The 14004-nt window shown below is 40.1% G+C and overlaps 1 protein-coding gene across 5 annotated transcripts in view; it reads right to left on the reverse strand.

Annotated features, from left to right (window-relative positions):
* Window positions 1–14004, reverse strand: part of LOC115214225 (fatty-acid amide hydrolase 1-like) — a 260401-nt gene that overhangs the window by 43557 nt on the left and 202840 nt on the right. The window contains exon 1 of one of the 5 annotated variants that reach the window (XM_029783338.2): window positions 1497–1766. The exons of 3 other annotated variants lie outside the window; for them this stretch is intronic. The gene's annotated coding sequence lies outside the window, so the exon portion shown is untranslated. Of the gene's footprint in view, window positions 1–1496; window positions 1767–14004 lie in introns of those variants that run through there. One more of the 5 variants, XM_029783340.2, reaches the window with a different exon arrangement.

The raw sequence follows: 14004 nt of genomic DNA on the forward strand, positions 1-14004 counted from the left end.
CTGGGTCTAAAAGTATTGGTTGCCAGGAAACTAAGCCCCCCACACACACATACACACCTGCAACTACACTGCTATCATTTAATTTTTTTCTTTTTTTCTTTTTTGTTAAAAGTATTCTTCTCAACAGTCTACAAACACAACCAGGCTGAAATAATTAATGCATTCTTCCAGGAGTGAATTAAAAATTCTCATACTTGTGGAGATGGGCCCCTTAGATACTAACATGGGCCCCGCCATATTTGGATTCTAATGGCACAGGGGCCCACTTGCCATCAGGCAAGCTGGCAACCTGGCCAGTCTGCCACTGTATATATATATAAGCATACATACATACTTCAATATATATGCATATAATTTACCCGTGGGCCCTACCTGGGACGTAGTCAGTCCACCTGTGCATACCTTCCTTCTTGTGACACTTGTGAAGACCTGTTGAGGCAAGTGAAAATCAAATCAAAACAAATCAAAATAGATGAACATCAATGGAATTTGTATCTTTGTGGTACCAGTGCCGGTGGCACGTGGCACACAAGAAAACCATCCGAACGTGGCCGTAGCCAGTACCGCATCGACTGGCCTCCGTGCTGTGGGCACGTAACAAGCACCATCCGATCGTGGCCGTTTGCCAGCCTCATCTGGCACCTGTGTCGGTGGCACATAAAAACACCATCCGAGCGTGGCCGTCTGGCACCTGTGTCGGTGGCACATAAAAAACACCATCCGAGCGTGGCCGTTTGCCAGCCTCGTCTGGCACCTGTGTCGGTGGCACATAAAATCACCCACTACACTCTCGGAGTGGTTGGCGTTAGGAAGGGCATCCAGCTGTAGAAACACTGCCAGATCTGACTGGACTGGTGCAGCTTTCGGGCTCCCCAGACCCCAGTTGAACCGTCCAACCCATGCCAGCATGGAAAGCAGACGTTAAATGATGATGATGATGATGATGATGACACACACACACGCATAGATAGATAGATAAGAATCAGAACAACTCTTAGCCATGGGGAAGCACTTATCTAATGACTGACAAGGGAAACAAGCTCCCTACTGAAAGTGAAACAGAACTAGATCACAGATGATTTCAGATTTGATTAATCCCCATCAGTGGCTGTCACCCAGTTGCCGAGGGTTAAAGGGTGGATGGACAAACAGCCGAACAGATAAACAGACAGACATTTAGATAATCTTTATATAAATATATTTGAAGTTTACAAACAAAGACAGACATGCAAAATATGAGTATTAGAGGAGTAATAAAATGCTGCTTAAAATGTTTAGCAAATATCAAAAAAGACTTAAGGTGTATATTTATAAAACTACTTTACTAACTTACATCCAGAATAATATAAATACAAAATAGATATATGCGTGAATATAGTTTACAAATTTATTTCTCATTTTCTGAACACCTTATTGTTCACTCATTTATATATTGTTCCTATTTTTATTAATATATATCATTCATTTTTTTTTTCTGTTAGTAAATTAAATCTTACCTTATTGCAATCGTCTGCACAGCTTACCTTATCATTCACGACTTCAAGAAAAGTTAACTGAGGCAATATAAATAAAAACGTTTACACAACTGTAAAGTTGTGAGATTACTAGAAGAAAAAGGCGTACCATAAATAATATTATTGGAAAGAATATATCTAGCTGTTGGAGCATAGCATTACTTATACCAGTATATCGAGTAAACAACAAATCTATGATAAACACTATCAAATTTATCTCTCATCTACTAATTATTCATCTACTGTCATATAATGACCTCTAGTTTGTTAACTTCTACAACAAACTCAATGAAATAAAAATAGATATCTGTGTGGGTGGGTAGGTGTAAAATGTGTACAAAAGTAGTGTACTTTTTAATCTTTTTATATGTGTCAGCTCTAGGTCTCCACCAGTGTAATCACATTTTTCAATAGACAATTTTATGTCATTGACTTTTAGTGAAAGAGGGAGTTCAACACTGCTGCCCTCTTTTGAGTTTCCTGCCTTGATATAGGTTCATCTGGGGCCTTGGATAACAGGAGGTTATCTAAGTATTTACAAATATCATAACCATGTCTGATTTTTTCATACTTTTTATTTCCTTTTTCCTTTTCAGAACTGGGGAAGTTATCCATGGAAAAATTAACAACTGAACAAAGAACCAAAATCGAGGAATATCATTTTGGATTTAACCAGTCTATCACTTACATCCAAAAAGGAAACTGGTTTCAAATTTTAGAACTAGGCAAGCAATTTTGTGGGAAGGGTTAAGTTGATTACATCAAACCCCTGTGCTCATCTGGTACTTATTCTACTGACCCCTAAAAGGATGAAAGGTGAAGCCAACCTTTGTGGAGCTTGAACTCAGAATATAAAGGCAGTTTAAATGCCATGAAGCATTTTGCTCAGTATGCGAACGATTCTGTCAGCAGGTCACCTTCAGCCCAAAGAGAAATATTAATGATGCTTAAGTGTTGGAAAATCACCATCAAATTTTATGATTCATTAGTTGATTCAGCATTTTAAACAATATGGTTCAGTAAGTGATCTATCAAGATTTCGAATACTACATGTTGACTGTTCACTGAGGAATCATCAATGTTTGTGAGACTTTGCTGAAAAAGAAATGAAAGCTAAAATTTAACTCAGACAGCCACACAAAAGTTCTAACTTCATGAAATATAATTGGGACCACAAGCAGTAAGCTACATCATCTTTCTTTGGTGAGATAAACTCACAGAATGAAGTAATTTGATGAAATCTTATTATGTGATTTCGAAATTTGGTCAATATGATCTTGATTCTCATCACAGGTTTCCACAATTACTCTGGATTAAAGAGAAAGCCTGCCTCCCATTCATTATTCTTTTATTCTTTTATTTGCTTCAGTCATTTGACTGCGGCCATGCTGGAGCACCGCCTTTAGTCGAGAAAATCGACCCCAGGACTTATTCTATGTAAGCCTAGTACTTATTCTATCGGTCTCTCTTGCCAAACCACTAAGTTATGGGGACGTAAACACACCAGCATCAGTTCTCAAGCAATTATGGGGGGGGGGACAAACACAGACACACAAACATATACATACACACACACACACACATATTAGTTGCCAACCCAATATAAACTCATAAAAAATCCTATAGAAAGCTAATCAATCTTGTTGGTATTTACTTTAGATAAATATTTATGATATTTAGATAAATATTTCTGCTTCCATAGAATTTACTAAAACATAACCAGATGTTAAAGTGTTGATATAGTTTAAAACAATTGATACTAGTTAAGTTAATGAAAGTCAGTAGAACATTTAACATCAAAAGGTAGAGTCAAAAGTTCATACATATCTTATCTGTATGATTGTGTTATTTCCTTCAAGGTCAAAACAGTGTTTACAACTATAAAAGATATTGGTTTCAAGTTTTGGCCCAAGGCCAACAGTTTTCAGAGGATGGGGTAAGTCAATTACATCAACCCCAATACTCAGCTGATACTTCTTTCATTGTCTCTGAAAGGATGAAAATCAAAGTTGATCTTGGCAGGATTTGAACTCAGAATGTACGGACGGATGAAATGCCACGAAGCATTTTGCCCAGTATGCTAACGGTTCTGCCAGCTTACCACTTTAATAATAATAATAATGGTAATAATAATAATAATTTCAAATTTTGGCATGAAGCCAACAATTTTGGGGGAGGGGCTAAGTCAATTACATTAACATTAGTGCTCAAACTGATACTTATTTTATTGACCCCAAAAGGATGAAAGGTGAAGTTGACCTCGGTGGTATTTGAACTCAGAATGTAAAGATAGATAAAATGCTGCTAAGCATTTTGCCTAGTATGCTAACAACACTGCCAGCTTGCTGCCTTATGTCCATAAGAGACATGTGCAAATAAAACGCACAGTTAGTTTGCCTTTTCACAATGTATCTGCTGTATAGTAAATCAGGTGATACATGAAGGAGTCATACCCAATGACTGGTGTAGCAGCATAATAGTCAACTGCTACAAAGGTAAAGGTGATGCCCTAGATACAAATAATTACAGAGGTATCAAGCTGTTGGATCAGGTGATGAAGGTTACAGAGAGGGTCATAAGCCAACTAATTAGAGAGAGAGTTAGTTTAGATGAGATGCAGTTTGGTTTCGTGCCAGGGAAAAGTACCACTGATGCTATATTCCTGGTAAGGCAGCTGCAGGAGAAATACCTAGCCAAAGATAAGGCCCTGTACCTGGCTTTTGTTGACATGGAGAAAGCCTTCGACAGGGTCCTCCGATCCCTCATATGGTGGTCAATGAGGAAACTAGGAATAGAAGAATGGTTAGTGAGAGCTGTGCAAGCCATGTACAGGGACGCTGCTAGTAAGGTGAGGGTTGGAAATGAGTACAGTGAAGAATTCCGGGTAGAGGTAGGGGTCCACCAAGGCTCAGTCCTCAGCCCCCTCCTATTTATCATAGTCCTCCAGGCAATAACGGAGGAATTCAAGACAGGATGCCCCTGGGAGCTCCTCTATGCTGATGACCTTGCTCTAATTGCTGAGTCATTATCAGAACTGGAGAAGAAGTTTCAGGTGTGGAAGCATGGTTTAGAATCGAAGGGCCTTAGAGTCAACCTAGCTAAAACCAAAGTCGTAATAACTAGGAAGGTAGACAAATCACAAACGCCTTCAGGTAGATGGCCCTGCTCGATCTGTACAAAAGGTGTAGGTAGAAACTCTATAAGATGCACCAAGTGTAAGCTATGGACACATAAGAGGTGCAGCAATGTCATAGGAAGGCTAACTAGGAAGATGGTTTTTGTATGTGGCAGATGCTCGGGAGCATTAACCTCTGAAAATCTGCAGAAAACAACTTCCGTCACTTTCCAGGGGGAAAAACTAGAAGTAGTTGATAGCTTCCGTTATCTTGGTGACCAAGTCAGTAGTGGGGGTGGGTGTGCTGAAAGTGTAACGGCTAGAGTAAGAATAGCCTGGGCAAAGTTTAGGGAGCTCTTACCTCTGTTGGTGACTAAAGGCCTCTCGCTCAGAGTAAAAGGCAGACTGTATGATGCATGTGTACGAACAGCCATGCTACATGGCAGTGAAACATGGGCCGTGACTGCTGAGGACATGCGTAAGCTCGCGAGAAATGAAGCTAGTATGCTCCGTTGGATGTGTAATGTCAGTGTTCATAGTCGACAGAGTGTAAGTACCTTGAGAGAAAAGTTGGACCTAAGAGGAATCAGATGTTGTGTGCAAGAGAGACGATTGTGCTGGTATGGTCATGTGGTGAGAATGGATGAAGGTAGGTGTGTGAAAAAGTGCCACACCCTGGCAGTTGAGGGGACCTGTGGAAGAGGTAGACCCAGGAAAACCTGGGTCGAGGTGGTGAAGCACGACCTTCGAACTCTAGGTCTCACCAAGGAAATGACCAGAGACCGAGACCTATGGAAGTATGCTGTGCGTGAGAAGACCCGGCAAGACCAGTGAGAACAATTAAAATCAAATCATATATCAGAAAGCAGGGGTTAAGTGACCCATCTGTTCGTGTCCGCTGTCAGCCTCGTCTGGCACCCGTGCCGGTGATACGTAAAAGCACCATTCGCTCATGGCCGTTTGCCAGCTCTGCCTGGCCCCGTATCGGTGGCACGTAAAAGCACCATCCGTTCGTGTTCGTTGCCAGCCTCGCCTGGCCCCATGCCGGTGACACGTAAAAGCACCGTCCGTTCATGGCCGTTGGCCAGCTCTGTCTGGCCCCGTGTCGGTGGCACGTAAAAGCACCATCCGTTCGTGGCTGTTTGCCAGCTCTGTCTGGCCCCGTGTCGGTGGCACGTAAAAGCACCATCCGTCCGTGTCCGTTGCCAGCCTCGGCTGGCCCCCGTGCCGGTGACACGTAAAAGCACCGTCCGCTCGTGGCCGTTTGCCAGCTCTGTCTGGCAACCGTGTCGGTGGCACGTAAAAGCACCGTCCGCTCGTGGCCGTTTGCCAGCTCTGTCTGGCAACCGTGTCGGTGGCACGTAAAAGCACCATCTGTTCGCGTCTGTTGCCAGCCTTGGCTGGCCCCGTGCCGGTGACACGTAAAAGCACCATCCGTTCGTGGCCGTTTGCCAGCTCTGTCTGGCCCCGTGTCGGTGGCACGTAAAAGCACCATCCGTTCGTGTCCGTTGCCAGCATCGCCTGTCCCCGTGCCGGTGACAAGTAAAAGCACCATCCGTTCGTGGCCGTTCGCCAGCTCTGTCTGGCACCTGTGCAGGTGGCACGTAAAAAACACCCACTACACTCGCGGAGTGGTTGGCGTTAGGAAGGGCATCCAGCCGTAGAAACACTGCCAGATCTGACTGGGCCTGACGAAGCCTTCCAGCTTCACAGACCCCAGTTGACCCGTCCAACCCATGCTAGCATGGAAAACGGACGCTAAACGATGATGATGATGATGATGATGATGATCTGCATTAAATAGATTTTTACTCAGTTGGATGGCTAATTGCAACACCAATGATTTTTTTCCAATCACTGTTTCTCTACATCAATAGCAGTGGAATTTGTCTTAGTATGCAGTTGGCAGAGGGCACATGTTACTAAGTAGAGGCGCATGGCCTAGTGGTTAGAGCAGCAGACTTGCAGTCGAGGGACCGCGGGTTCGAATCTCAGACCAGGCGATGTGTGTGTGTATGCTCCGGCAGAATGTAATGGCGAACTTCTGCTGAATCTTTTGCCACAACTTTCTCTTCCTCTTTCCTCCTGCATCTTGCAGCTCACCTGCGACAGACTGGTGTCCTGTCCAGGTGGGGAACCTATGTGCCAAGGTAACCGGGAAACTGGCCCTTATGAGCCAGGCATGGCTTGAGAAGGAACATGTTACTAATAAATCCCAATGAGGTAGAAATATGCATCAAGCATTCTCACCACCACTGCTGGATCATTTTCGTCTGCTGCTGATATAGTTTTGTGTTTTGAAACACTACACATCCATGAGAGATTTTATATTACAAACAAATACGTCAGTTAATTTTGCCTTTTCACAATTCAAGTATAATATGCAAATAGCTATATATATCCATATGTCTATGCATATGATACATCATCATCATCGTTTAACGTCCGCTTTCCATGCTAGCATGGGTTGGACAGTTCAACTGGGGTCTGGGAAGCCAGAAGGCTGCGCCAGGCCCAGTCTGATCTGGCAGTGTTTCTACAGCTGGATGCCCTTCCTAACGCCAACCACTTCGTGAGTGTAGTGGGTGCTTTTTACGTGCCAGACGAGGCTAGCAAACAGCCACGATCGGATGGTGCTTTTTACGTGCCACCGGCACGGGAGCCAGACGAGGCTGGCAATGGCCACAATTGGATGGTGCTTTTTACGTGTCACCGGCACGGAGGCCTATTGGGGCGGCGCTGGCAACAGCCACATTCAGATGGATCTCTGATGTGCCACCGGCACTGGTATCACAGCTACAATTTCCATTGATGTTGATCGATTTCGATTTTGATTTTCACTTGCCTCAACAGGTCTTCACAAGTAGGGTTTGTGTCACAAGTAGGAAAGGTATGCATAAGTGGGCTGGCTATGTCCCAGGTAAAGGCCACGGGTTATGGTCTCACTTGTCCTGCCAGGTCTTCCCACGCACAGCATACTTCCAAAGGTCTCGGTCTCTGGTCATTTCCTCGATGAGACCTAAAGTTCGAAGATCGTGCTTCACCACCTCGTCCCAGGTTTTCCTGGGTCTACCTCTTCCACAGGTTCCCTCAGCCGCTGAGGTGTGGCACTTTTTCACACAACTATCTTCATCCATTCTCGCTACATGACTATACCAGTGTAAACGTCTCTCTTGCACACCACAACTGATGCTTCTTAGGTCCAACTTTTCTCTCAAGGTACTTACACTCTGTTGAGTATGAATGCTGACATTACACATGCACTGGAGTATGATAGATAAAAATATTTAGGATATGAAGGTAAGGAAAGTCTCTGGTCTATCATGAATTGCTTGTGAGATCCTAAAAATATCTGGTGGTGAGGGATATAACCTAACTACTTGTATAGTTAATCAGATCATAGAGGAAGTTATCATACTCAGTGTAGCAAAATTATAGTGGACTGTTACTAGAGTGAAAGACACACCTGAGAGAGAACTAATTACAGAGGTATCAAATTGCTGGACCCAGTTATAAAAGTTATAGCTTAATTAATTAGGAAGTGAATTAGCCTAAATGAGATGCCGTTTAGTCTTGTATTAGAAAAAAATACAACTGATGCCCTCTTTCTAGTAAAGCAGCTACAGAAGTAATTTGTGAAAGTAAGCCACTGCACTTGGCATTTGCCAACCCGGAGAAAACTTTTGACAGATTTCTTCATTCTCAGACCGGCTGGTTGTTGTGGCATAGATGAATGGCTTGTAGGACACTTATACTGGAGCATTGTCAGTAAGGTGAGAATTAACAACTACAGCAATAAATTTAGCATGCAGGTTGGAGTTCATCAAGGTTTTGTTTCTAGTTCTTCTGCCCGTCATTGAAGTCCTCCAGTCTTTAACAGAAAAGTTTAAGACCAACCTCCATTGAAACTCCTCTATGCTGATGGTTGGCCTCATCCTTATGGCTGAATCTGTAGTAGTATAGCGGACTTCCCAGTTTTCCTTATATAGCGAATATTTTCTGATTAGTTTGTTTACTGTTAGTGCAACACTACTTCATTATGTTTCCTATTTGGAATTATATAAATATATTTAGCTTTTTAAGTAGGGATATATAATGATAAAACCATCACTTATAACTTACTTATAAGTGTTATCATTATATGTAAATCCTGACTCCAGCTACAAAAACACCATAGCGAGAAATATATTTTCTGGAACACTAATGGACATTAATCGTGCATGTATGTTAAATATGAATAATTTCATGTTCTTTTAACCGCTATAAAAAAAATACAGTTTCATAATTACAGAAATACAATTCATTAATAAGTTGAAGAACGTGAAGAAAGAGAAAATAATTTCTACATTATCTTATTATATACATATAGGCGCAGGAGTGGCTGTGTGGTAAGTAGCTTGCTAACCAACCACATGGTTCCGGGTTCAGTCCCACAGCGTGGCACCTTGGGCAAGTGTCTTCTGCTATAGCCCCGGGCCAACCAATGCCTTGTGAGTGGATTTGGTAGACGGAAACTGAAAGAAGCCCGTTGTATATATGTATATATATATATATATATGTGTGTGCGTGTATGTTTGTGTGTCTGTGTTTGTCCCCCTAGCATTGCTTGACAACCGATGCTGATGTGTTTACGTCCCTGTTGCTTAGCGGTTCGGCTAAAGAGACCGATAGAATAAGTACTGGGCTTACAAAAGAATAAGTCCCGGGGTCAAGTTGCTCGATTAAAGGCGGTGCTCCAGCATGGCCACAGTCAAATGACTGAAACAAGTAAAAGAGTAAAAGAATATAGCATTTTTATATTTATATACAATTTGAAGTAAAGTAATTTTGTCGTAGAGAATTACGACTTAATATTTTAGCTATCTAATTCCTCATTCTAACTATTATAAATCTCAACAATTCAAACAAGTCTTGTTGGATTTTTCATAGACATGGCATAAAAATATAACCAATGTCTCAAAGGAGTGAGTGCCATGGAGTTTAGTTACACAAACACTGAAGTTTTTCCCCAAAATCCAGGGTTTTTATAACTGCTCAACTTGACTTTAAAGAATCGAAATCACATAAAAATATTCTTTAACTAATTTTTAGAATTCCTATATGAGCAGTTATTTCAACCAATGGGAAAACGACAATCATATTTCTTCGGCAATACAACATTACATCATATTGCCAGCTACCACAAATTGGCACTACTATTTGAAAATGGCTACATGCTACAGTAGAATTAGAAAGGAATTCCAGGTGTGGAAGCAAAATTTTGAATCAAAGGCCTTGAAGTTAACTGATCAAAGACTAAAATAAGCAGGATTCTACTCCTTTCAGATAAATGGCCCTGCTCAGAATTTAGAAAAAGTGTACCTTGTGCAAGCTATGGACACTCAAGTGATCCAGTGGAATCAGAGGACGTTTAACAAAAAAGGAAAACCTTGTATGTAGCAGATGTGCAGAAGCAATAAACACTAATAATGCATAAGAAACAGATTTTATGAAATATCTAGGAGGACCACCAGAGGGAGTAGATAGTTTTTGTTGTGAAGGTGATCTAATCAGCAGTTGAGGGTGATGTTCTGAAAGTATAGTTGCTTGAATAAAAATAGGAGAGGGAAAGTTCAGATAGATAAGACCTCCGTTGATAGCTAAAGGTCAAACTGCTAAGTTATGAGGGCATAAGCAACTCTGATCGTCAAGTGATAAAGGGGGACAAACACAAACACAAAGACACATACACACACACACATACATGGCACAAATTAATGAGAAGGGAGGGATCTACAGACATTGGCCCCAAAGAGAGGATGACAAGGGACTGAGACTTCTGGCAGTTTGTTGTGCTTGAGAAGACATGTTAAGTGAAATCATGGTTGCCCTTCCGTATAAGCATTATTCTTTGCATCCCTTTTTAGTTGAGTGACCGTAATCTTGTGGGCACGTGGGTGCTGGTGCCACATAAAAAGCACCCTTGCCAGTGTCACATAAGAGCACCCATGCCAATGCTGCATAAAATCATCCAGCAGACTCTATAAAGTGGTTGGAATTAGGGAGAGCATCCAGCCATAGAAACCATGCCAAAACAGACACAGAGCCTGGGCAACTCTTCAGCTGACCATCTCCTGTCAAACTGTCCAACCCATGCCAGCATGGAAAATAGACGTTAAATGATGATGATGATGATGATGATGATGATGATGATGATGATGATGATGTAGGTTTCATTCAGTTTCTGTCTGCCAAATCCTCTCACAAACTTTTTGGTTGGCCCTGGCCTATAGAAGACACTTGCCCAAGGTACCTTAAAGTGGGACTGAACCCAAAACCATGTGGTTAGGATGCAAACTTTTAACCACACAGCTATAACTGTTCTATATCTATCTACCTATCTATCTATCTATCTATCTATCTATCTATCTATCTATCTATATATATATATATATATATATATATATATATATATATATATATATATATATCTGTCTGTCTGTCTGTCTGCCTGTCTGTCTATCTGTCTGTCTTTCTGTCTGCCGACTGTCTCTCTGTCTGTCTGTCTGTCTATCTATCTATCTATCTATCTGTCTGTCTGTCTGCCTGCCTGCATGTCTGCCTGTCTGTCTGCCTCCTGTCTGTCTGTCTGTCTATCTATCTATCTGTGTGTATGCATGTAAATGTGTATGTGTGAGGTGTGCCTGTAAATGTGTGTGTGTTTCTGTGTGTAAATACATGCAGAATCAAACTTTTTTGCATGGCATTACCATTAAACAGAAACACAGATAACTTCAGCTCTCACAGGACAAGTCACAAACAAGGTCACCATGCCCTGTTGTTGACAGATGGTCATGGTCACACCATTTAATATCATCCCCAGTTTCATCCTGTATTTTGTTAGGTTAATGTACAGCAGTTGCTTTTACCTGTCTGTGCTAATTTTTTCTTATCTGTCAATCTGTCAATCCATCTGTCCATCCATCCATTCATCCATTCTTCTTCCTTTCTTTCAAAGTTTTTGTTGGCCCTGGGCTATAATAGAAGACACTTCCTTTCTTTCTTTCTTTCTTTCTTTCTTTCTTTCTTTCTAATGTCTAAATTATTCACTCACAGGCACACACTGACCTCTCAGTCACTGACCTGCTTTCTCCCTCTCTGTCTCTCTCTCACTGTATGTAAGAGAAAGAGAGAGAGAGAAGGAGAGATGGTAAGAAATGGAGCAATAATTAACAATGAGAAGAGGATCATTTGTGACTTTAAAACACGAATGATTCACTTCTCATTGTTAATTTCTTATCATCTCTATATATATTAACCCTTTCGTTACCAAACCGCCCAAAAAAAATTTTGGTTAATGTGACCAAACCGCCCAAACCTGCCCGTATTTACCTATTCATATTTAAATGTGAATATCAGAGCAAATCTCTTTAGTACATTCGTGAAAACACGTATTATACTTCGTAAACAGTTCAACTACAGTTTTGTACAACAATCGAAGCGTAATTTTAATTCCGTGAATTTTGGGAGATTTTTTTCCGAACTTTGTTCCTATTGTGTTTTCAAAATTTGTAATTCTGACAAAAAATGGATACGAATTTCATTATATCAAGCAGCGAGTCAGAATTCGAAAGATTTTCTACTGAAGACCTTCATAAATCTAACTTTATGACTGAAATAAAAAAGCATGAGGTATTTGATAATGAATCTGATGTTTCATTTTCCGAAAGTGAAAACAGTGAATCCGAGAGCTCCGACAGCGATAAAGAAAATGAATTGGCACCCGAATGGAGTGAAAATTTAAAACTGTTTCTTTCGGTGATTTTTCTGAAGAAACTGGACCAAGCCACAGACTTTCCCAGGAGAGTAAAGCCTTAGACTATTTCTTTTTACTTTTTCGAATGAGCCTATTTGAAATCATTACGGCGGAAACGAACCGTTACGCTAAATGTATACAAAGTGAAAGAAAGGATAGTTAGTGGTTTCCCACAACCTTAAATGAAATTAAGACTATTTTGCCATAAATATTATTATGGGTATCAGAAAGTTACCCAGAATAACAAATTCTATCGTAAAATTTTGTTGTATACCCAATTGAATATTAGCTAATAACCCATTTTCTATAGCGATGTTTGAACAAAATTTTAATAATTTTATATTTTGTTGAATTTACCTGTATCTACCTGCAATTAGAGTCACTTTGTGACAAAAATTATTGTATAGAATTGGTTGAGAACATTTCATTAAATTATCTTCCAAATATTACATTAATATATTGATAAATAAAAAAGTTATAGTTGTTTAATGAAACCAGACTAAATTTATGATTATGTTAGAAATTATTTGAAACACATAAGGGGTGTATTTTGGTCAGAAATATAGTAACGAAAGGGTTAAACCACGGTTTTACCTTTAAATTACCTACTACTGTATACTTTATAATGAGGACTATACATACTGAGGTAGTAGACCAGGAGTGCCTACAGATATATCTATCCCTTAGATGATTGCCATAACCTCTAACTTATATATATATATATATATACAAAAAGCAATAAAGATTCAAGTCAATTTAAATGAATTTACTTGAATATGGTACCTAACTTAGATGCACCAAAAAACTATACGGTTTTAACAATACAGTAATGTGGGGTGATTATAAGCGAGAAAGAAGCAACAAGAATGGATAAGTTTTTAGTACAATCGTTTCATACAAGGACAGGCTTTATTAAAAGTTGCAAAAATTGCAGCATATAAACGTGTCCCGTACTCATCAGCTAAAATACATGTGAGTTCTCTAGACATCTTAGTGGTTGAGGCTATACTCATGAAGTAATGTAGATAATTAATTAACATAAACAGATTTCCAAAGTTCATTAAAGTTCTTTAAAGATGATGTACAGTCTTATCACAGAATTTTAAAAAAGTTTTAATAGCATCACAGAGAAGGTGACTTAATCCATAGTGTACATATGAATTTCCAGAGATATGAGGAGGGATTACATACTCACAGACGACAAATTTATCCATGGCTAATCACAACGAGGTGGGTCTCAATTCCTGCTTATTAGCATTACAGAGAGGGTGAATTAATCCTTTGTATAGATGCACAATTTCCAATGGTGTAGATGTAAATTTCCAGAGAAATGAAGAGGAATTTCATATTCACAGACGATAAATTTATCAATGGTTGAACACAATGAGGTAGGTATCAATTCTTGCTATATGTAATCCCTCCTCATATCTCTGGAAATTCATATGTACACTATGGATTAAGTCACCTTCTCTGTGATGCTATTAAAACTTTTTTTAAATTCTGTGATAAGACTGTACATCATCTTTAAAGAACTTTAATGAACTTTGGAAATCTGTTTATGTTAATTAATTATCTACATT

The sequence above is a fragment of the Octopus sinensis genome, linkage group LG7, assembly GCF_006345805.1.
Source record: "Octopus sinensis linkage group LG7, ASM634580v1, whole genome shotgun sequence".
NCBI lineage: Eukaryota > Metazoa > Mollusca > Cephalopoda > Octopoda > Octopodidae > Octopus > Octopus sinensis.